The sequence below is a fragment of the Uloborus diversus genome, chromosome 6 (assembly GCF_026930045.1).
Source record: "Uloborus diversus isolate 005 chromosome 6, Udiv.v.3.1, whole genome shotgun sequence".
Taxonomy (NCBI): Eukaryota; Metazoa; Arthropoda; class Arachnida; order Araneae; family Uloboridae; genus Uloborus; species Uloborus diversus.
Genome location: NC_072736.1, coordinates 94180276 through 94196958, shown reverse-complemented (window position 1 = coordinate 94196958; position 16683 = coordinate 94180276).

Here is a 16683-nt window from a genome sequence, read left to right as displayed (position 1 = left end):
AAATGCTCCTTTGCTTCAATATTTAGATTAACAGCTACTGACTTCCGTCGTTCTAACATCGCTTCGTCAGGAAGAATGATCTCAGTGTAAGGCCAAAATTCTGGACGTTCATAAAGCCACTTTGGACCCTCCCACCATTGACTCCATAAAAGTTCAGACCAATCACATGAGCGGGAAGGTAAGTCTGCTGGATTGACATCTCCAGGGACAAATCTCCAATCTTCTATGTTTGTAAGTTCTCGTATTTCTTTCACTCTGTTACCTACAAACGTATTCCAGGGTTCTGTTTTAGTAATCCATCCCAGAACTATCATGGAATCTGTCCAAAAATACGTCTTTAAAGGCAAATTAAATGTTTCTAATACTGTTGAAGCAATTCTAGCTCTAATAGCGGCTCCTAAAAGCTCCAATCGTGGAATTGTTGGTCTCTGAAGAGGAGCTACTCTAGCCTTTGCTGAAACTAAGGAGACTCTCACTTCTTCCTCTTCTCCACATCGTAGAAAGGCACAGCAGGCATACCCATGAGCCGATGCATCTGTAAATATGTGTAAACTGGCCCTTTCGAAAGTTCCATGCAATATCCTACGAGGGATCCTACATTTCTGGGTAAGATCTAAATGCTTTGCCCATCGTTGATAGCGTAACTGCATTTCTGGAGTTATTCCTCCACCAAATAACCCTTGTGCTATGGTTTCTTGTCCAGAAGGAATGAGTTTAAGTTATTGCACTAAACTTTTCTCAATATATGAACGATGGGATCCGTCATCCATAAGTGCACGAACACATGCTTGATTCCCTTTATTTCGTATTCTTATCATGATAGTTTTTAAATAAATTTCATGAGCTGCTGGTTGCAAGGAAAATAAGGCTGTAGTGTTCCTTACATCTGTCATAGAATTATCTGTCTCAAAATTACGCTTCTCTTTCCCTGACAAATCCGGGCAAAGTATCGCATAATGTCGGCGACCACAAATTTTGCATTTTACATTGCTGTGGCACCTTTTTGCCATATGACCTGGTTTGAGGCAAACGAGGCAGCATCTCTTACGCATAACTTGCGATTTTCTGCCCTCATAAATCATGTCCGATATTTTCTGACATTCCTGACTTGGATGAGAACGATCGCAGAAAACACAGCTGAATTGTCTTGCGGTTGTGCTTGCAGTTAGTGCAGCAGCTGTAGGCTCATCTCTCGGTACTGGTTTATGGGAATCTTTTTGCTTTATTCCACTTCCAAATGCAGTTTCTGCTAAAGCACGATGCTCTTCGCCTTCGACTTCATGACGTAAGAAAGTCATCAAATTTTCAAGAACCTTCTCCTTTGTGAGAACAGAATCCTCTTCTATGACTTCTCTGTTGAGTCTATACCTATCCCAAGCCTTTAAAATCTCGACAGGAAGACATGACTCCACAACCGGGAAAAGCATCGCTGCATAATTAGACGTTGTCACACCTAATGTTTCTAATGCCCGTAAATACGAACCAAGTTTATCGTATAAATCAGTTAGCTTAATGTTTGATTTACTGTTTACTAGTGATAAAAGATCTCGTATATAAACTTCTATCAGTAATTCCTTTCTACCAAATCTGGACTCTAAATGTTCAATAACTTTCGGATAATTGTCTTTAGATGGCGGATAACTTTCTACAATGTCACGAGCTTTCGTTTTAGGCTTTAGTGATGATAACAAATATTGAAATTTGTCTTCTTCTCTTATACTTTCATTCTCGTGAATGTTACAAAATTGTCCCCAAAAAGCCACCCATGATCTAGGCATTAGTTCATATTCCTTTAGGCGTAATCTAGGCAATTTCAAATTATCAGGTGTACATTTACTTGAAATAACAGAATTGCTTTCGTCCTGTTGATTATAATGTTTTTCATATATAACTCTCATTTCTGTGAATCTGTCTCTGTAAGATTCCATCGTATCGTAATCTTCATCCGTGAAATTAATTACTTCTTTAATCTCTTCATCTACTTTAAATAAACGCTCCGCTTTCTCAACGACTTTGTTATACTGAGTGTGAATATCCTTTTCATTATCGGCCTTACTATGGATATCATCAAATGCATTTGCTGCTATTGTAAAAAGGCGCCGTAAATTAGTTCTTTCATTTCGTAATTTTTCTTGCTTAGCAATTAATTTGCGATCAGTCTCGTCTAATTTCGATTATGTAGCCATTTTATTTATCTAAAAATCACCTTGAACATTAACTGCAATGAATAACAAACGATCACTCACTTACGTAATGCAGAGAACAAGATCCTGTCACCGGACGCCAGTTATTGTAACTACAGACTCGGCTTTTGTTTTTAAACACAATTTATTTCACAGCACAGGAAAGAAAGTTTGATGAAGTTATTTACAGTGATGAAGATGACTCATTTTGATCTTATGATCCGTATATCTTAAAGATGAATATATAACACAACTCTTTTCTTAACGTATGCGTAACGTAATTCTACAAGAACGCTAATATTTTTGTTACCATTTTTCAAAACCAAAAATGAGTTGCCAGATCTCAAGTTTGAATATGATACAACGAAAACAGAAAATACAAAATTTGTTTGGAGTGACAACATCCTCCCACCTTTTGTATTGTGCACATATCGGCTAAACCAATACAAAATGAAAACCAGAAAATATAGTATAATGCAATAGACATGAAATTTCAATACTTATGAAAACTTTTGACTAATAACTACTAATGAATATAACAATATCTAATACTAAACTACTTAGATATAACTATAATAATGAGATAAAATAAAATTAAAGTCTTTAGTCCAGTCTATAAGTCCAGGCGTTTCACAGGAACAACTCGTCGACCAAACCGCGTTTGTTTCACAGCCTGTAATTTTTCTTGAGGGAATGCTTCAGGTTGACAGCATTTTTCATTTGAAGCAACAGGTACTCCAACATCATCATCAATAATATCAGAAGCACCTTCCACATTTTCGGGCATATCTTTGGATATATCAGGAGAACAGTTATCTTTACTATACAAACTGCCTTATTTGGTTTCCACTGAAAATAGGACGCGAAAAATACGTCTAATTCTAACATTTTCCTATTCTTAGTATTGAATCCACCACACATTTGTTCAAATATCTCAAAAACTCATTTCTGCAGATACTGCTGTTTACCTGCACACGGCAGTATGACACTTGGTAGCCAAAAAATTTCTAGATAGAGACACACTAATTACCTATCGGTATGATATGTATACATTACGACCTATTCTCATACCTGCCAAATACACATTAAAAATTTCGTAAAAAACGGTCGAGCCGTTTCAGACGAGTTCAAACACAAGAACCGTGACATGACACTTTTATGTATTAGATGTCTAGACTTTTTTTTTTGTATTTCTTTGGTTGGTGCCAAAAATATCTATACGAGGGGGACCCCTCCCCCCAAAAAAACTGGATTTTTGTTCTAAAATATTTTTTTAATCAATTTATTGACACAATTTCTTTAGTTTCCATCAAAGTATTCGCCATTAGACGCAATATACACTTGTTAATTTTTTTTTCCACTGTTCGAAGCTCCCCTGGAGCTCTCTAACTTTCATCCCATTCATTGCCCTCTGCGAAGCAGTTTTGATAGCCTCTCCATCATCAAAACGTTTCACTTTCAAAAAAAAATTCTTCCTTGTGAACAGAAAAAGATCACAGGGGGCTAGGTCTGGCGAATACGGGGGGTGGGAAATGACTATCCACCCGAGAGAACAAGTAGCGGTTAATAGTGAAGGCTGTGTCTGGGAGCGTTATCATGGTGAAGGACCCATTCACCTGATCGCCCGCACGAATTCCAACTCACTCCTGTTTCTCCTAAAATTTCGTCAATCGTAAAACGAATATTCCCGATGATTTTTTGGCTGATTTTCTCAATGTTTTCATCATTTCGAGACGTCGAAGGGCATCCAGAACGAGCATGATCTTCAACACTCATCTCAGCACGTTTAAGCGGGGCCATCGTGAAGTCAGTCGGTTTCCCTCTTTCTACCGGGCCTGCTTCAATATTTAATTGCGCAATCCACGTGATCCCATACTTTTAAGCGCTTCATCCCTTCTCTTCAAAGTTACAATTCGATATGGAGCACGAAAGTCTTAAAACTTCAGTATCTTCAGTTGATTTTGACATATACACAGCAAACAATAGTTCTCATACATATTTCATTGAAAAAAAGATCAGAAAGCAATATAAATAGTGCAATGGTATTTTTGATTATCATACATTTAAGTATTTAACATATGTACTTTTTATGTTTTGAATTGTAATTATTCTTTTAAATTTTAATTGAGTGCGACAAAAATGCTGTAAGTTCAGATTACTGCCGTCAAAACTTAAATAAAGAAAACAGATTATTCATTACATTTTTGAAATTTGTGAGATACAATAATCTGAAAATAAATCTTTTGGTAGTTGATCAGTTTAAATTTGGTGTTTAAAATGACCAACTTCGAAAATTCTCAGACCTTTTAAAGTTTATTAACATTTTAGAAGTAAGATCCTGATTTTACAAAATTTCGTCTTTTTGCTTATGATTATGTTAATCTTATTTGGTCGAAATAATCTGAAAATTTCAACCAGAACGTTCAAGAATAGAGTAAAATTCAGTGAGAATTTTTTTTTTCAAATAATACATAACACATTTCGAGAGTACACACTTTATTTACAAACATAAAAAATAGCATAAAACAGCTTTAAAATTGAACAAATTCAGTGATAATCTGTTACTAACGATGTGACAAAACTAATAAGCACAAAAGTTACTAATGTACCCATAAGCTACAAACTAAGGGTTTGTGTTCTCAAGTTTTCAAAATTTTGAATATTAAAAAACAATAACAATGATCGTAAAAATGTAAGTTCAGAGGAGTTTGAACATAATTACCCAACACATTTATTAATTGCAATAATGGTTGTTTATGTGAATTCCAGCCAAGTTTCATATGAAATCTGAGATATAACTGCCTCTTTAACTATTTTATGGAAAAAAAAAAATTCATGAGAAATTAGAAATGTAATCACATGAGGTTTCTAATTAACCAATTCAAATCCTTAATGTGACTCTTGAGACAGTCACTATGATACTTGAAAGTTGTTAAGAATGAAATTCGTATTTTTGTCTTTAAAGTACTTTTAAGTTTTTAATAGCAAACACTTGGATGAAATTATTTGCGATACACAGTACATTGTTTGAAAAATTATGCTGTGTAAACCTGTTGGCTTATTATGATTATATATTTAATAAATATATAACCATTGTATATGTTCACATTTCATAGTAAACTCAGAAAAATTAGAAAACGCATTTTGATCAGTTTAAAATATTTGATATCTATTAGGACTTTATTTTTATGAATATATTTCAAAATCACCCCCTATCGATTTCGTACATTCAACACAGTACTTTAAAACTATTGAAACTGAAAAGGTCTATTTAAACATACTTGTGCTTTAATGTATACTATTTACACATCGTGTCACACAGGTACCTTTTTAAAAATCTTTCCGCATAAAATTAGTTGAAATAAATTCAATTAGACTCATCTTTAAAAATGACTTAAATCTTACATTTTCAAACATATTAACCTTTAGAACTGTCAATTTTTATTGTTAACTTTCTTTCCTGTCAACGAAAATTAACTAAATCACAACATTAATTTGATTAACAAATGATAATAATCAGAATTTTGAACGATTTTTAGTACATGTAAATGTAGTAACTTTTTTGTGATTCAGACTAAACTTAAATTGCTGTTTTATTAACAGGCAGATACCCTCACACGTTTTTTACGAAATATAGAATAAATAAATTAAATAATACTATAAAAAGAAAAATATAACTTACTCAATTTTTAAGGCATTATCTCCTGTTAGAATTTTGAATTTTCTAATTCTCATCCAAGTCTGCATGTCTGTAACGGACAGCAAACTCGACTCGAACTAAATGCTCTTTGTAAGAAAACGCCGTTCTGTCGATATCCGCTGGCCGTAGGGTTGGGGACCATGGGATAACTCATCCCAGGAATTCGCTCGCTTGAAGCAGGCCCGGTAGAAAGAGGGAAACCGACTGACTTCACGATGGCCCCGGTTTAAGTCGCCCAAACAACTCGGAAACTTGTGTACGGCTCGTAGCATTGTTCTTGAAAGCTTGTTGAAACATTGAGTAATCTATTCCATTTCCGACTTTTCAAGCAGGAAGCAAAACTTCAAGCGCGCTTTTGGTTCTTTTAAATCTGCAATAAAGAGTTCACAGACGGAAAGCAATAACACTTGCGAAAACTAACACCATGATCAGACGTTTTCAACTATACTGATATACTATACTTTCACAGCTGTTTTATGAAGGTCTCTATTTGAGTCATCTAGTTGAACATTCCACTACATCTAGGGTCGGCAGCGTGCCATTTGTCCGGTTTCTTTTGGGTCCCCCTCGTATTCTCAAATTTTACCACTAATACCGCCCCCCTTTCCATTTTTTAACCGAAAATCTCCCTATTATCAAAATATTTCCGCAAAAGAATCGAAGAGCGAACTGAAAACCATTGCAAAAAACCTTGCTTAAATTAGTTTCAAACATTTTATTTGTTACAAATAGAAATTGGCGATAAATAAAATTTTAAATCATAGAGAGTTTCCGAAGCATCATCTAGTGGGGCCATGTTCCGATATTTTGCCGGAGCGTCGCGAAAAACATTCTAAAAGGGGACATTCTAATTACCTAGCGATATGAAGTATACTTTATGTCCTAGTCTCATTTATAACAAATACACATAAAAAATTTCATGAAAATCGGTTGAGCCGTTTCGGAGGAGTTCAATTACCAACACCGTGACAGAAGATTTTTATTTATTAGATTTTATTACTTTTTTTTTTTTTTTTTTTTTTTTGGTACTTTCTTCCGGATTGGGTATTATGAGAAGTATTTTTTAAATTATGTCAAATTTTACAATTTCTTATACCAAAGATATATTTGAATGGCATCATTTCGACGACAAGAAATAAATGCACCTTTGTGCACAGAAGTAAAAGGGGGAAAAACATCTTTTATCGCACAAAATTTTCAGATTACTACATACGCGTGTTTCGGACATTGAAGAAACCTAATTGTCAATGCAAAATAGTGAGCTTTTAGACGTAAGCCCATTATTTTGCATTGAAAAAGGGGTTCTTAAAACCTCGAAACGCGTGTTTGCAGTAATCAGTCAATGTTGTGCAATAACACGTTGTTTATTATTTACCTCTAAGTTTTTACTATGTTTTTCATTTTCATTTTGTCTACTTTATTTTTATTTTTTTTATTTTTTTTTTTTTTTTCCAAGAGTACTTCTCATTTAATAATACAGTTGAGCACATTTCCAACAGCATATAAGTTATTCATTTTATGATGATCGATTTTTATGCGTTTCTTTTTTTTTTTTTTGAATAGTATTTCTAATTACATGTGCTTTGGTGTGATGTTTAGTGAAACAAAAAGTATGAAGATAAAGACTGCAATATATGAAAAATTAAAATTATTACTTTTAGAAACACTTCGGAGCTGTCTCGATATCGATCATATTTGCAGGCGAGAAGGGATATTTGACAAAAGTCAAATAGCAGTAACTTTTATTAAGTCAAATTATGCCTTCGATTCAAGCATCACATTAGTATGTTGTTTAATATAAAATTGATTAAACATCTTGTACGACAGTTGGAAGAAAATCATAAAAAAAATTAATTTTTTGCACGAAAAGTTTTTTTTTTTTTTTTTACGAATAACTCTGAAACAAAAACATACTTTTCTCTGTACGTATGTCAAATAAATAAAAGTCGTTTGCTTCCTTATAAAAATCTATGTTCTGAACACATGTTCACTCGAAAATTAAAGCTATTGAAATAACATAAAACTGTAATACAGTGTTATGATACAGTGACTGTATCACCTGTATCTAGTTCCCTATATTATTCCGATTGCACAATTTCCTTGTACTCCTCTGCAGGGAAATAAGTCCATATTTTGTTACAAATCAAAATCTTTTGATAATTCGCATCAGGATAAACGTTGCATCACGTTTCGTACGTGCTGTTGAATTCGATTGATACATCCAGCTATTAAGGTTGTAAAATTATTGTCTTTTTGTCACTGCTTTAATTTTCAGGAAAAAAATTTGCTGGAAAAAAAACATAGTCCGATGACATACTTAAACTTAATACAAATATGTTTGGTTCGTTTGTCTCGAAAAATATAAAATAATCAATTAGTTTTTTGAAAAATGTAGGTTACGCAGTATTTTCTTTATTAAATTTCGAATTTTATTTTGATAGCCTCTATTTAAATGATCCACGAGCCGTCACTACAATCCCACAAAATAAAAGGAAATACAGTCAAGTCTCGATAACTTAAGTCTTATGACTCGAATATTCCTGTATCTCAAAGGCGGTCCCCAAATTTTCAGTGTTTTCCAATGCTCTTTTCTCGATGGCAGCAACTTTTAAGTCAAAGCTCTCATGAAAGTTTTGTTTTCATTTCACACACGAAAATCCAGCAAAATATATACAAAATAGTTTTTTTTATTTCTTTTTTTCCTTTTACATACTTTTACTGTGTTTTTTATTTTTTTGCATGAGAGAGGAACTTATTTACATACTTTTACAGTCGTCTCTTGATAACTCGAAGCTTTACTCTGATATTTCTTTAGCTCGAAGTTTTCATCGGGATCCAAACTCCTGACGTTGTTGTGAAAACTTCCCAAAATTTGACCAACCGATAACGTTTTAACCGGCCACTTGAGGTTTCGAGTGATCAAGAGCTGACAGCGCAACTTAACGGTATTTATATCCCCCCCCCCTGCATTGAAAAAGGGGTTCGTTGCAACGCCGAAACGCGTGTCTGCACAAAACAGCAATTTTGTGCTGCAAAAAGTTGGTTATTTCCTTTCACTGCTCTGCACAAAGGTATTCTTTTATTTCTTTCATCGCTCCCATGTTAAAAGAATGAAAAATTCTATCGACAATCTCTGTAAAGATTTTTAATATGTTTCTTTCCTCATTGTTAAGTCATTTTATATTGTATATTTTCTCCTTTTACACATTCCATTTGGTTATAAAATGCCGCTAAAGGCGTTCAAGTTTTAATATGCCATTTTTTTTGTGAACGATATTTTATTGTTTACATGTTAAGGCAATCGCACATTTCTATATTTATTCATATTGAAACTCCCTTGTAAAATAGAGAACATAGAAATTTAAGTTTATCCATACAACATTCTGAGGTGGGGTTTCGATACATTTTAGTTCTGTGCTTATATAAACTTAAATTGAAAAAAAAAAATCTCTCTTAGACAAAACTTACGTTCATTTACGTTACGTTAAGCCTTACTCTTGCGTTTGTATCCATAAAACTGGAGATTTCTTACTTTTATGATCGATTGTATATACTAGTTGTAATAGCAATTAACAATGATGTTTCAAACATTGTGTTTCATATTTTTAATAATTTTCTTCTGAGTTAAAATTGCAAAAAACAAACTTCTATTCGTCGTGCTGTACAATTTTCTTTGCATGTAGAATTTTTCCTTAAATATCAACGAAAACTAGAAAAATGAAGTGTAAAGTAGTAAGTACTCATTAGCACCAAACAATATTTTAGGAAGCCTCAACCAGAACAAAGTTGATTCAAAAAAAATATCTTAGGTTTTATTCATCTTGTGCAACAACAGAAAGAGCCTAAATTAAGACAACTTATTTATTGATGGTTTGTGATATTTCCATTGAGATAATATTGTGAAAAAAAAACTAAATATTTGCAATGTGTGTAGCTCATTTTCAACAGGCAACACTCTTAATTGACATATCAATCAAGTTATCAATAAAGATTAAAACTTGAAGCACTAGATTAAATATTAAGAGCTACCAAATACATATTAAGATACACTGATTGAAATTATCACCAAACCAAGCAAACTGAGCTACTGAAAAACAACCAGGCCTGGCTTGAGTTGAAAAAGGAAAAAAAAAGCGAATAAGACAAGCTACTTTTTATTTTTGAACCTTTAAGGTTTTACAGGGTGATTCAAAATGAAAGGTGAGGATTCAAGCATGTATGCTTCTAACAGAAAAACGGTAAAAAAAATGATGTTTCTTTTGCATACTTATATCATTCTCAAGATGTCCTATGACAATCTTCCTGACACCTAAATGATAGCATACCTGTACTCCAACTCTTGCAATACACGTTGAAACATGTACGCAGTAACAGAAACAACGAATGCAGAGATCCAATTTTTCAGTTCGTGAAGATCAGTAGGTAAATGGGGTATAAACGCAGTATCCTTTCAATATTCCCACAGGAACAAGTCACATGCTGTTAGGTCAGGTGACTAAAAAAGCTAATTATGAAGTACTAGATCATCTCTCCCTTGATCGCCACTTTGACCAACTGAATAATAAATGGTAAGAGGGATGCATACAATAACAAGCAGAGACATCTAGCAGCTGCAATTTATAACTTCACATTTCCTCTTCATTTAAGCTCCACCAGAGAGCTGTAGATCCAATATTTCTAAATTGGTGGCCTTGTGAATCCCTACTATTAATTTTGAACCAGCCTGTATTTCTCAGATAAATAATTTGGTTAATATGTCTAGATTGTAGGTTTCATCGATATCCGTGCTGTTGAATATTTTTTTCATATTTCCTATATACTTCTTAACCTTTGTTTACAGAGTTTAAATTTTGATAACAGAACACCAGATGAATTGTCCAATTATTTCTGAACTCAACGATAATATTAAAACATAGTACGATGAGATCTAGTGCTTTAAAGAAAAAGAAGTTGAATAATTAGTAATGTGCAAATGAAAATGTACTAATAATTTGAGATCAAGGTAAATTACTTGAAAACTGAAGCTTAGAAATTATATTTTAAAAACTTAACTCCTTTCTTAAATAATAATAATAAAAAACATTTGAAAAAACAAAGCAAAATGGAAATAGAATATTTTTTAAAAACAAGGTTTCCGTTTCTTAAAAATATGTTCAACTTAGAACTACAAAGGCGATTTGCCACACGAAGTACTTTAATTGAAAAATAATTTAACGTCCTTAAAATCGAGCAATACATAATGTTTCAAGGGATCTTAAACTTTTATACAATCATGTTTTTTTTTTTTTTCTGAAATAAAACAGAGAAAGCAGTAAAATATGACTTTTAAATGATATCCGTTGATTTTTTTTTAGACATATTTCATTGAATCTTTCCTTAAAAAATGATTTAACGTTTTATTTTATCGCATTTATGTTACTCACTTTTAAAACCGAAAACAGTTTTTTGTACAAACGAAATAGTTCAATAAAAAAAACGTAGACATTTTTCTGTTTACACACAAAAAAAAAACATATTTTTTATAATAAAGCATTCAAACTGTTTAAAAAATACTGAAAAAAATAGTTTCTCCAGACGACAAATTCTAAATTATATTCAGGAAAAAAAAGTTATTTACTAAGAGAACGGCTTTGCTTTTGTTTCATTAAGGTTTTATTTAGTGAGTAAAAATAAAATGAAGTGAAATTGTTTTAGGAAACTTAAGAAAAAGATTATTAAGTAAACGCCAAGACTTTTTTTAAACAATGATTTTTTTTTTGAGGTTATTTTAAACATTCTCTGGTATCTGAACAAAGAAAAGCAAACATTGAATTATTATCTCATTTTTAGCAAGACGATTTTTTCAATAAAACCTACCCTGTTTTTACCAGTAAAAAAATTTGAAAGCGTAGACATTGATATTCCCTAAGAAAAATATTCAAAATATTAACCATTTTGCCATCAAAATTCAACATTTTCTTTGATACTTGAAATAAATTCTATTAAAATATTTTTCACTTACAGTACAGAACAACAAATGGCTCAGAACTGTTTTGCTTAGTAGAAAATTATGTATCAAGTTTTCAATCGTCCCCCAAATCAAACAAAAAATATTATGATACGATCTTTTTTTTTAATTTTTTGCTGCAAATAGCTGTAAGGTAGACCCATAAAAGTCATGGGTTATTCTCAAATAAAAATACATTTTTATCAAAAGAAAAATTTTATTTCTTTGTCCCTTTTTACGCCAATAATATCACCTATGCTTATTTTTTGATTTTTTTTTTTTTTTAACGAAAATGCGCTTGCTATGGCTCTTTTTTTTTTCGTATTTTAATGTGACATATTTTTACATATGTTATGAATGCGTCTGTGCTTGAGTTTCTCCGCGGTTCCTGACATATTTGCAATTGGTCCAGAATCTCAACTATAGAGCGATTGAGACTAGGTCTTGTTTCAGCTGCAAGCTTATGCATGTAATAACTCATTAATTTACCAAAAATATTTTTTTTTACGAAACTCACATTAAAGGTGGCAAACTGAGGATTTGATGTTAGAGTGACTCTTTAAGTAAAACGAAATTGTTTGGTTGCAAAAACTGCTATTTGGTGAAAAATGTTTGGCACATAAACTGTAGATAAAGAAAGAAAACATTTTGGTCTTCGTTTTAAATTTTACATTGCTTTTAAATTACTTTTAAAAGCAGAGATACAGACAGCATTGAAATGACTGCGTATTTCTTCCAGAATACGCAAAAATACGGTTTTTCGTAGTCAAAAAAAAAAAAAGAATAAATAAATAAATAAATAAATAAAATAAAATAAATAAATAAATAAAAATGTTCGTCTAAGAGAACTAATTTTTAAAAATGCGAAAATATCCTTTTTTAAATCCACAGTAGTGTAGAATTTAATAAAGACGCTTCCATGATTTAGAAATCAACGGAAAAAAATTTCTCTAAATAAAGCATATCGACATTATTATAAGAAATAACGGATTTAAATTATTACTTTCCATTAGTATAGATCAAATTAGTTATTATTTGTGCACTGGAGATTTAAGAAACACATGGTGGAATTTGGCAAATTGATATTTTGGTGGGTTTGAAATTTTATTTTTACTGCTTAATTTGTTTGTTATTCTGCCTCATCGCTTTAATTGGATGTAATTCTATCTAATTATTTATTTATTTTGCACCTCAAAAGAGCTTCCCCGTAACCTCTTACCTCAAAACACACACACTGTTAAAAATGTTACTGAAATTTTACGGTAAAAAATACTGCCATTCATGTAGCCAGAACGTTTAACCGTAAAACTTTTTTTTTCTGTACAAAAAATCAAGAACGCTAATCTGGGGAATATCGGGATTCGAACCTAAATCTGTTTTTTCGAAATAGCTGTCTTAACCACTACCCTGAAGGGACTCGAAGGAGAACGGGAATGGCGAAGTAAGTGCTTTGCTCGCAAAATCACGTGGTACACCTCGTACATACGTGATACACCTGTGGTTAACTGTGGTATTGCAATCGTTTGTTTTTTCCGAAAAAAAATACTGTACATTGTTTCCTCCACTGTTAAGTATCTATTTCACAGTGAAGTTTTCCGTTAAATTTTCCCGAATTTTTAACATCGTATCTGAAATTCTTATCAATAATAGGGTTGTTTCTTTTAAGTAGCTGTGCCTTTTCGTCACCGCTGTAATTCAGGGGGAATTGAGAAAGATGAAGAAGTCGGGCAAAGATATTTTTACATAATTTACGAACTAAAATAGCATTAATTTTAAAACTTTTCTAAAAACATTGGCTGTTGGGTGGCTGTTGCGTCATTACGGTTTGCGAATCGGAGGACAAGGAAAAAGAAATAACGCGGCCATAGGGTTTAACATAGCCTTAGAGTTTTGTTATGATAAAAGATAATCGAATCATTCTTTATCAGAACTTTCAAGAAATAATTTGTGTAAATGTGCAGCAGTACAAACAAGAAGGAAAATTTTGATATTGCCAGTTACAATAATCAAGACTTAAAATAATCTGAAAAAGAAAAAAAAAACTGGTTGTTATAGTGGATTTTATTATAAACAGACGCACGATTTTTTAATGTACTAAAAATCCAAGCATTAACATATTAGTTGTTTTTTTTGTTTTTTGTTTTTTGTTTTTTTTTTTGACCTCATTTAACTAGAGGAATGAATGCCAGGCATATAAAATTAATTTTTTTTTCTGCATTATGGTTTTTGCTTTTTTTTTCTTTTTTTACAAATTTCTGTTACATAATTCCAAGCACATGAAAGAGAATATTCTTTTTTATTCTTTTTCTTCGCCTAAACATGTGAAAAAACTGAGGCCAGCCTTCGTGATACTTTTATACAATGAAGCAAATATTTAACTTGTATAACTATTCGCTCTATATGTCTATTTTAAAAAACTATATTTTTAAGAAAGATGAATTTTAGTTAAAACATAAATATTTAATAGTATAGTTTTTATTTCAGCAAAAAAAAATACTTTTAGCACGTATGTGCTTAAAATTATGTAACTATTAAGATATTAGAGTTTAAAAAGCAAGAGCACTTTCCTTTCATTTTCCACCGTCGTTCTTTAAAAGGAATTAAAAAAAAAAGTCTTCATGAGAATTATGTAGAGAAAAGGAGTTTTTCCTTTTCTTTTGAACAAGATTTCTTCAGAAAAAATAATTACTTTGAAGAACATAATCCAGATAAATGAATATTTTACTGCCACGAATAAATATGATTTATTATTTTTTTTTTTAATTTTACGAAGTAAAGGAAGTATTGCATTCGCAAAATTGACTTAAAAATAATCCTTAATTTCCATTTTGCTCGCCCCCAAATGAAGGTTGAGGTTTTTTTACCCGACCGCACGTTGATATATGTCTAAGAACGTATAGACGCCCGAAATATCCATTTTGACGATCACCGAATTAATTACAACGAGTATTCTCGGGAGGTCTGTATGTGCGTATGTATGCGCGTATCTGCGTATGTACGAATGTTCTTATTTATCTCGCATAACTCAAAAATGTGTGTCCTAGAAAGTTGAAATTTGGCACGTAGACTCCTAGTGGGATGTAGTTGTGCACCTTTCCGTTTGGTTGCATTCGGATGTTCCTAAGAGGGTCTTTTACGCCTTTTTTGGGGAGAAATCATTGTTAATATCAATGCAAACTCAAGTGGTGTTATAGTTTGGCAAACACTAGGCGACGTATCTCCAACCTTTTGGTCGCCAAGTTTTTTCGCCAACTCGAACAAAAAATTTGGTGTTTTTTTAAAAATTTGGTTTCATTTTGGCCACTATTGGCGATATTTAAAGACTTAACCATTGAATCACGTTAAAATGTCCAAGAGTAGGAAAATTAACCTCTATAAAACGTTTTTTTTTTTTTGCTTCAGTTCGTAACAAACTTGCAAAAAAAAAGAAAAAAAAAAAAATATATATATATATATATATATTGAATTGTTCGAAATTGAACGAAAAATTGTTCAAATCAAAAAATTAAATATGTTAATAAGGTGTTCATTCCGAGATCTTTCGAACAACAACAAAAACAAAAATCGTTTGAATTGGACTGTTCACGCAAAATTTACTAGGGGGGGGGGCAGACCGACAGACACATTTTCCGCATTTCAATACCCTATTTTCCAATTTTCAACTTTTTCAACATTTCTTTCATTTTATTATTTATTGATTTTTTTTTTTTTTTTTTTTGTTTTTAGTGATATTTTAATGATGCATTAAGCCTTCTTTCATGCTTTTTTCTTCTTTGTCTGACTTTTACTGGGAAAGTTGTCGAAAAAGTAAAATCATTGATTGGGGGCCGAATCTCTGGAAAGTCTCACGGGACCAGGGGTTGGAATTTATTACTAACAGATTGTAGCCTAAGAGGTGCACTAGAAAAGAACTGTAAACATCTTCATTTCAACTTACAACGTGATTTTTCGACATCACTTCCACTCTAAATTTGGAGACGAGGGGGAGGAAGGGGGAACAGTGAAAGGGCAAAATGTAGCCCACCTGCTTTTAAATACGTCAATAGACGTTGCTCTCAATTCCGAGACTTTCACTGAGCTTCTAACAGAACTTACGCTGCGGCGTAAATTGCGCAGTTTTTTATACTGGATTACGCCAATGTTCCCGATCGGGAGCAACGAAGTTTGTTTGCTTATAGGATCTACATTTTTGTTGGACATTATTATCTGTCATGTTTTGTCATCAAAAGGCTCCCTATTCATTGTTACTCTAGAACATCAAAACAGTTAAAGCATCTTTTTTAAAAATTATAAAAATTTTTATCCGTCTCCCTGAAAATCAGTAAAAAAGCACATTTTGCGATTTTTTGTTGAAAACAGTAATTGCAAAATAGAACTAATTCTTCTTTCAAAAATTCAGGACTATTTTTGGCAATAAATAGAAAAAAATAATAATAAGTCCTCACAAGCGAAACTTTATTTTTTACGATTTTGTAAAGTTGCTGTTCCCATTTGGGAACATAGACGCTTTTAAAAGATTAATGAAAATTTAGCTTTGTATTGAACACTAAGTATAATTGTTTGTTGTACTTCTTTTGTTTGTTTGAGAAATATTCAGAAAGAAACTTATGAGCTCTAGTTTTATACCACAAGGGTGCCCACCTTGGGGGGGGGGGGGATCATGGTGCAGACTGCATCATTAAAATTTTTAGGAGGGGGGTGTTTTGAGGGGTATTTTTGTCATTGGAAGGGAGCTATTGCTTTTGAGAGGGTCTTCACGATATTTAGGGGGAGGGAGAGCTCTAGGTGTTATTGGGGTTGACATTTCTGCATAC